The sequence below is a fragment of the Indicator indicator genome, chromosome 22, assembly GCF_027791375.1.
Source record: "Indicator indicator isolate 239-I01 chromosome 22, UM_Iind_1.1, whole genome shotgun sequence".
Lineage (NCBI taxonomy): Eukaryota > Metazoa > Chordata > Aves > Piciformes > Indicatoridae > Indicator > Indicator indicator.
Genome location: NC_072031.1, coordinates 14,440,730 through 14,448,629, shown reverse-complemented (window position 1 = coordinate 14,448,629; position 7,900 = coordinate 14,440,730).

Sequence of the window (7,900 nt, the reverse complement as noted above, 5' to 3'; positions counted from 1 at the left end):
CTGTCACACAAAACCAAACCAAACCAAAACCAAACAAAACCAAAACAAAACAAACACAGAACAAGACAAAACTTTTGACCTCAGTAAGAAAAGCTTGAGATTATAATGGCAGCCCTGGGCTACCAAAGGAACCTTGGTGCATGCAGCCAAGTTGAGAGATTAACAAGAAAATCAGTGGAACTGTGAGGGCTTCATGCAGTACTTTGTGCTTCATAGCCCAGCTTTCAGAGATGGGGACTCAGGACACTAGGAACCTGCAGATGCTTCACCTCAGCACCTTCCCAAGTCAAGAGCAGTTTTGTAGAGGTGCCCAAGTCAAGATGAAGCATCTTTGAAACTGCAGAGATGCTGCTTCTTATGCCAGGGCTTGTTGGCCCACTGTCTTCAGAGAAGTTCCACCCCCCCTATAATTTAGCTGAAGCAATCAGGAAATAATTATGTACAGTGGAGAGTTAAAAGAGGGTAATTAAACTGTACAAATAAATAACTGAAGTGACTAAAAAAAAAAAAAATCCACCCAAAGCCTACTTTTGGAGCAGTATTTAATGTAAATGAATCACTTAGTGGACAAAGCAACAATCATCTGTTCAGCTTCTATTCATTATCAAGAACAATACAATGGGATTGGCAGGGAACAGCCATGTGCCAAAGGGAGCCCTTTAGGAAATACCACTGAATCTGCACTGGCTTTTGTCTGTTCTTCTATTGTCTTCTGACAATGCTTTGCTAATGAATGTCCAACGTCATTTCAGTTGTCCTTATTTATGATGATTTTTTCCCCTCTCTCCCCAAACCCCAATCAGCAGTAATTTTAGCCTTTCAGAATGCCTGCTCATGTTAGGAAAACTTCCACACCTTAGTTTTGCCAAGGGTCTACAAGGCAGCCTGGGAAATCCTTTGATTTGGGCAAAATTCTCAAAGAAATCATCACCTGTGTTGGAAATGCTTCCTGAATGCAGAACTTCAGTGAGTTGTACAATTAGTAAAGTCATCTTTTGTCACTCAATTTGAAATGACACCAACTTGGTTGTAAGAGAGGAGCTGCTTTTCAGTAGGGTATTTCTACTGATCATGCTCAGCCTTGTTTTGGATGGAAGCTAAAGGGAATCAGATAATCACAGAATGGTTTGGCTTGGAAGGGACCTTAAAGATTACCTAGTTCCTATCCCCTGCCATGAGCAGGGACACCTCCTACAGGCCAGGTTGCTCTAGGTCCCATCCAATCTGGCTGTGAACACTTTCAGGGTTGGAGCCTCCACATCTTCTCTGGGCAACCTGTTCCAGTGCCTCACCACCCTGCTGGGGATGAATTTCTTCCTAATGTCTAACTGATATTGAGCTTCATCCAGTTTGAAGGCACTGCCCCACATCTCTACATGCCTTTGTAAGAAGTCCCTCTCCAGCTACCATTCAGGTCCCCTTCAAATACTGGAAGGCTGCTCTAAGGTCTCCCTAGATTCCCCACTAGGGATCTGGGGGAGGTAAACAAACCAGGCAGACACCTGTGCTGGAAGAAAGGAGACAGTGTTAAAGACTAAAACGTTCTCCTCATTATGCTTCAGAACTGATGATCCACTGCCACATCTCTTAGAGTTACTGGTTTGGAATATCTGAAAGCTCAAACTTGGTGGCATAGGAGGTACCTATAGGTACCCATAAGTTCTTACCTGGTGCCTTGGCTCACTCCTGCTTGGCTGCCACAACTTACAGCTCTTGCAGTGCTGATCCTTCAACTCTCTGTAAACCAAATCACTGAAACAGTCTGAGTTAAGAAAAAAAAAAAGAAGAGAGAGCAAAGACAGAAAAGAGGAGAGAGTGGGGCAGATAAGTAGGGTTTGCTGCTGAGAAAATTAGGCATGTGGAAAAGCACCCAGATTTGACTTCTTGAGGCTGTCTCTGAGGTTGTTCTATTTTGTGTTGAACAACATTTTGGGCTCTGCAGCAAATTCCTGCAGCCAGAGATTATTCCGTCAAATCCAGGGATGACAGAGTACGTGGGTTTCTAGTTAACACTATCTAAAATTTGAGATAGAAATGCAGACTTCAGAAAACCTTTCTCCTAGCTCAGTCTTCCCAATCAAACAGACAAGAGATGGCATCAAACCCCCTGGGGTTTGTGCTTGCAAAATCCCCACCAGTTAGCTGCATTGCTTGGCCTGCAATTTGGGAGTTCTTACTCCCAGCATGTATTCAGAATGCTGCTGAAGGTGGGATTCAAGGGGAGGGCTGCCAGCCCATACTGGGACTATTTATGACTTTACTGTTTCCAGCTTCTTCCCATCCTTCAGCTGGAGATCATTACTGTTGAAGCAGAGGCTTGCAAAATGGGTGGCATGTCTTCTCTGTGCTCGGCATAGTAATACAGCCCAGAAGTGCTGGCAGTTTAGATTAGTAGCTGGGCTCAGAAGGCCAAGTCTGCCACCTTGGGCACTGCACAGAGAACCTCTGACAGTGGGCTGGGGCAGTGACCTCAAAAATCAGCCCAGCCTGGACCTGCTGGAGCTCTTTGGGAGACACCATTAGTATGACAACTCTCCCTTAGAATCACAGTTTCAGTTGGAAAAGACCTTCAAGAGCATCGAGTGCTGAGACTCTGGAATGGGTTGTCCAGGGAGGTGGTTGAGGCCCCATCCCTGGAGGTGTTTGCAGCCAGGCTGGATGAGGCTCTGGCCAGCCTGCTGTAGTGTGAGGTGTCCCTGCCCATGGCAGGGGGGTTGGAACTGGATGAGCCTTGTGGTCCCTTCCAACCCTGACTGATTCTGTGATTCTATGATAGAGTCCAAGCATTACCTGCTTCAGCCATGTAGTATTTAGTTTGAGATACAGGATTCTTAGTACCTTCTAGGCAGAGCTGCTGGGTAGAGATGTGAAAATGGGTGGTTATAGTGCCCTAGAGTAGGATCTTGACTGTTGACTAATTGTTAACTAAATAGTTTTACCACTGGACAGGGCAGGGCAGGGAAGGGAAGGAGGACTGCTCAGCTTCTGATAAACAATGGTTCATTTCGCAAGACCATTGTGCCCATTGGGACCCTCAGGCACTGGAACAGGCTGCGGAGGGAGGTGGCGGAGTCACCATCCCTGGAGGTATCTCAAAGATGCCTGGATGTGGTGCTGAGGGCCATGGTTCAGTGGCAATGCCTTAGCAGTAGTGTTGGCATTGGGAACTTGAGGTGAGCAGTTGGACTTGATGATCTCAAAGGTCTCTTCCAGGTTCAGCAGTTCTGTACTTGCAGTCACTCATGCTTTTAAAATAGCAATCTGTTAAAGGACAAAAGATCTCAAGTATCCTTTTAGAAGGAAAATTAAAACCTGATTATGTTAACACACCACACTATGGGCATCCTCCTAAGATGGGGATACACTGAGAAGAAATCAGCAAAGTGAACCCCCTTTGGTTAATCAACTTCCCCTAAAATATCCCCCCAAATGTATTCAGTAAAATTCTGCTCCTTCCTGCTCTGGGGAAGAATTGTATTTTTTTTTTTTTTTTTGGGCTAGTCCCTCGGGTGGTTGCCTAAGTCAGGTCTCACTGTAATTACACACCACGGAGCAGTGCGGGGAGATTTAATTAAGAGTCACTGTCGCTGAGCTGCCAGACAGACACAGCCTGGTCCTGTTGGAGGAGGCTGCAGTGGGCACCTGAAGGAAGACAACCCAAGTTTGCAGAGGGTGTTGAGATCCTCCCGCAGAAAGCAGCATGGACACACCCAGCAGCCGTTATTCAAAGCCCCTCCACTCCATCCTCGGGGAGCCCGGGGGTTTAAAAAATCTCTCTGTACTCATCAGGAGTAGCTCTGCCACACCGCAGATTTCATCTTCTTCCCCCCCTCCTCCCCTCAAAAAGTGTGACTCACCCGTTTCAAACGGTGACATTTCAATACCAAACTATTCCGGGAGCAGCTGGCTCCATAACACATGGAGATGTGGGGGAAAAGGAAGGGAGGGAGGGAGAGAAAAGCCAGATTGCAAAGTGAAAACCACTCATTCTCTCCCCCACACAGGTATGTTGCTTTAAATTTCACAACCACATCATTTTGGACACGCTGGCAAATTCCATCAGAAGAAAACAATAAAACAACCACATTAAAAAAAAAAAAAAAAAAAAAAAAAAAGAAGGAGAAAATCTGCACACAGCAGTGATGCAATTCCCTGTCAGCCAGGAGGGGCTGGCAGAGTGGTTTGCTCTCCACATCTACTTAGATGTGAGGAAATGCTCTGTCCCCACGTTCTCACTCCTCGTTAAGATTTTGAACCCTGCAGTTCTGGGCTGCTCCCACAAAGGGTTTGGCTGCGATGCAGACCCTGGGTTTAGTCATCAGCAATCTCTTCCTAACGATGAACAAATGTATGTGCGGTGGGAAGATGACAGCAGGGGAGTGACAAAGAAATCGCTGTCAGCTCCCAGTCCCAAGAGGAGAGTTCTGTGTCACGCTGCAGTTTAGCATGGCTCAGTGTCCCTGCTGTGGGGACCTCCCTGCCATAAGCAGAGTAACAACCAGCACGTGAGGACAGGGCTGCTGCGGGCTCTGGGCTGGCAGGCTTGGCAGCACACACATGGAATCACTGCCCTTGGTGCGGTGCCAGAGGCAGAAGCATAATCTCTCCTGGCCTCAGACTATAAATCTGTGCATGGCTGCCCGGCGTCATAGCAGCAACCCAGCCCCGTTCATTAGTGCTTGTAAGGTGCCACCGGCGGGGAGCTGTCAGCGGTGTCACCTCGCAGCCTCCCCTCAGGAGGGTCTGGATGCACATCGGTGCTGTGCAAGGCAGCCTGGCACAAAGGGCTGGGCACAACAGGCTGCAGGTAGCCCTAGGAGCACGTGAACGTGACCCCAAGTCATGGCAGAGGGGTGAGAACATCAGGGCAGACCCAAACAGGGCCCAGCACAGGGTGGGTATGGTCTGTGTGTGCTGGTTTGGGGTGCTGGGGGCAGGCAGCCCAGTCTGCCCTGCATACACTGTCCCAGACGCTGAGAGCACAGCACCACACACCCTGCTGTGCCTCCTCAACTCTGCAGCTCAGAACCCATCCCCGTGCATGTCTGCACAGGAAACGTTTGATTACCATTTCATTCATCTCCTCTGCCGCTGGTGTAAAAGGGAAGGCTGTTCTTTGTGGCTTCCTCCACCCAGCAGCAGCTGAGGACCTTGCAGTGGCAGATCCAAGCCTATTCCCATTCTTCATCCGGGGAAGCCTTCCTGAAATCCGTGCTCATTCAAGGAAGGGAAGGCTGGCTCACTGCTTGATGCTGGCATGCAGCAGCAATGACCTTGGCTAGGTAACCATCTCCTGAATACAAGGACGGATATAAAAGCAGCAATTCCCTTTTAAAACACAACCAATCTTCTGCTAAGGTAGGGAAAGGCAGTGGTTTGTTAAATAAATGCCTCTGTCAGAGCTGGATTTTTTTTTTTTTTTTCCCTCCCCAGCTTCCCTAAATGCCATTCGCCAGCAGAGAGGGGGGAGGGGACCTGCTCTTTGAAGCCTTTTCCTTATGGGAATAGAAAACACGGAAAGAATTCAATTCTCTGCCACAGCCCAGCAGCACTGATCCACGCTTCAAAAAGCAAAGCCCAGAAGAGAAGCTGGCTGGTGGGTACGGGTGGCTCGGAGCCTCTGGTACCACCAGATTAGCCTTGCTCAATATCCAGCATCATTAAGCGACCCCCGTAGTGTTAACAGCACAGAAAGAAGAGGCGAAAGGAATGGAGACCGGGGAAGAAAAAAAAAAAAATTAGGCAATTCCGTGCAGGGAGGAACGGAGCGATGCAAACCTTTGATCAAAAGCACCATCTAGTGCAGAACAGCATCACTGCAGCTGGCAAGGCTCTGGGGCAGCTGCAGCAACCACAAATGGAATTTGACTTCCACCACAGGTTTGCCTACTAAAACAAACCAACCCAACCCAACCCCCCAAACATCACCATATGCACAGCCTGCACTGAATCCCAGCGAACAGGAACGCGGCTAAAAATTGCTCCCCTCTGTGTAAATATCTCTCCAGTGGAAATGTGCTCTCCTTCCCCCCAGCATCTCCCACCAGAGAGTCTCAACCACCCCGAAACCCACAGGGAACGAGGCACCACAGGAAGAGAATGATTTCCAAGTTATAGTTTGGGAGCTAAGGAAAAGAAAAGGTAAAGGACCGGCCCAAGGTCATGCAGGAAGCCAGAGGCAGATCCGGGAATAGAGATCAGCCACCCTGGACCCAGGGATGCCTGAACAATAGCACAGCCTCTCCCTCTCTTGTCACTTAACTCTTTCCTAACCCACCAAAAAGCAGAGGAGGGGTAGGTTATACACAGCTCTGCATAAGTGCCTGCTGCCTTACAGCTCCTGGGAGCCCAGCCCTCAGACATGACCGGCATTTACCGCTCCAAAAGAAAGAGAGGCAGCAGGGCAGGACAGGGTTGGATATCTTGAGATCAGTGAAGCTGCAGGTAGGAGTTATTTCTGGGCCTGAGCTGCCCCCTCAGCAATTAAAGCAATGGAAATGGCACCTTAGCTTTGCCATGTCTCTATTTCTGGGTGTGACAAAGCATCACCAGCTGCCCTGAAGGTATTCAACTCAGTTAAAATGGCTGTGGTGCATGTCTGAGGATTTTTAGCTGCAGGAGGAGAGGATATTGCTCCCTCCTCCCTGTCTTTTGGGTTAGCTGCAAAGATCAGGGATTTGCAGCACAGTAATACATCAGAAATGCAGTCTCACTAAGTTTACACTGTTTTCGTACTGAGCTTGGAAATGCTGCAGTGCAGGGTCTGGAGAAAGCTGTAATTGTAAACAACTGGAACTGGAACCAACCTCATGGAAACTAACTTTAAAAAAAAAAAGACTTGGCTGGTGCAAACTCCTGTGAGTGCAGTGAACTGAACCTAGAGCTACATTCTCCCAGGGAGAAGAGGTGAGAGACCAGTGACCAGGTGTGCAGCAAGAGGTCTCCAAAAGGAGTTTGATGTCCTTGAGACAGAGTCCAGTTCCAAACCAGAACTACAATTGGCACAAAAATCAAGAGCATCTTCATGGGTCCCCTGCCTGGAAAGGACACAGATGAGTATCTGCAGAGAGCTGCAGGGGCAAAGAACAGAAGAGCCCCAGGAAGGCCTTTCTCTGGTTTCCACCTTAGGTCTCTGCTTCCTTCCCTAATGCCCTAGTCTGTTTCCATTCACTCCTATAAACCCAAAGCAGAGAGGGGAGGAGAACCTGCACTCTAGTATCAGAAGCTGACATGAAAATCTTTAATCATGCCTTTTGAAGGTATCGAGCCCTTTGAACATTTACATTTTCCAGCCAAAGGCACTGTGAAAATGGGAGTTTCAGTTCAAACTAGTTCAAGGATGTTTTCCCCCAGGAAGGTTTCTGTTCCCTTGTGGGGATATCTGCACAGATCTTTGCTCTCAGGATAAGCAAGCAAAGCTTTTCTCAAGAGAGAAGCTACATCCTATACTCCTTGGGGAAAAAAAGGTGACAAATAAGAGCCTGGAAGAACTAGAGCACAAAATTGTTACCCTGGAGAGTAGGGGTAAAGGCTGTAGCTCTGCATTCAGTGATGCTTGCAGTAAAGCAGATGTCACCAAACCCAGGTGCAAGTAGTTCTTTGAGTTTGGAGATATTTTTTCCCCCTTAAAGAAGAGTTCTTACACTTCAGGAGGGCAGCAATAGAACAGCAGGATGTTTGTCAAGGAAGTGTTGAGATGCTAAAAAGATTCCAGCCCTTTGCAGTTCTGGACTGATACAGTGAGAGGAGAAAATAAAAAGGAAAAAAAGAGGAGACTGAGTGCTAATAAAACCAACAGGTAGAGTCTTGGAAGGCTACAACAACATTTACCAATTGGGCCTCCAAAAGTCCTCAACTCAGGATAGATTCCTCTCTAACACTGCTGGAACAAAGGCTTTTT